This window comes from Carlito syrichta, unplaced genomic scaffold, assembly GCF_000164805.1.
Source record: "Carlito syrichta isolate Samal-C Ts95f unplaced genomic scaffold, Tarsius_syrichta-2.0.1 Scaffold141169, whole genome shotgun sequence".
NCBI lineage: Eukaryota > Metazoa > Chordata > Mammalia > Primates > Tarsiidae > Carlito > Carlito syrichta.
This window is the reverse complement of record NW_007085265.1, coordinates 21,203-22,214: the sequence shown is the minus strand read 5'-3', so window position 1 is coordinate 22,214 and position 1,012 is coordinate 21,203.

The window sequence follows — 1,012 nt, the reverse complement described above, 5'->3', positions numbered from 1 at the left end:
AGTAGCTGGAATTACAGGCATGCGCTACCACGCCCGGCTGATTTTTTGATTTATGTAGAGATGAGGTCTCGCTGCCAGGCGGGTCTCGAACCCGCAGGCTCAGGCAATTCACTCACCTCAGCCTCCCAAAGGCGCGGGATTACAGGCTGAGCCACCGAGCCTGGCGATCTCACACTTTCTTAACAAAGAAGGTATTCAGCCCAAATTTATGAATTATTTTGTACTTCAGGACCAAGGACCCAAATACTGTACACTCTGATCAAATAAATGTCATTGGGGTACAAAAGCTAGGGATCCCCTTTGATCTCTGAGAACTCATGAAGTGTTCTACACTGCATCACATGTACTATGGCAGGCGCACACTCTGTTCCTCCTGGGAATTTTAAGTCAATAGCAAGAAAGGTGCAGAGGTCTTGTTTATCCTACTTACCTGTGACTTAGAGCTCCAGTTCCCACAGTCTGGGTTCCATTTATGGATCATCTGTCTATCTAAAGCATACTGCTCCTTTCTCCATAAATACTCTAGACATAAATGTGTGAGCTGCAAATGTCAGTGCCTTGAAGATTTGTGTTTACCTTACTTCAAAGCCATCATCATAAACTTACTTTCAAATATTTATCATTTCTAATTTAAAAGTTCTTCTATCATCTTGCTACTAAGAATTTCTTGCTGGTTACCTTTTGCTACCCACTCTAATCTTCTTACAGGTTACTTGACCCTAGCTGTTTTCTTTGACTATTTGATCTGCCCTCTCCTCTCTATCTGCTTACATTGTCCAACCTCCTAGTCCCTACGAATGCCTGCTAACTCCTTATGAAAGGTAGTTTAATTCTCTGTTCCTCTAACTCTTTAAGACCTTAATGTTGGGACCTCGCCTCTACAATGAAAGTGCTTGATCAAGATATTTTCCTAAATGAAGACAGCTTTTTATGAGAGGAACTAAGGTTTGGCAATTAAAATCACTTTTTTTTGAGTTGGAATCTCATTCTTTTGCCCAGGCTGGAGTGCAGT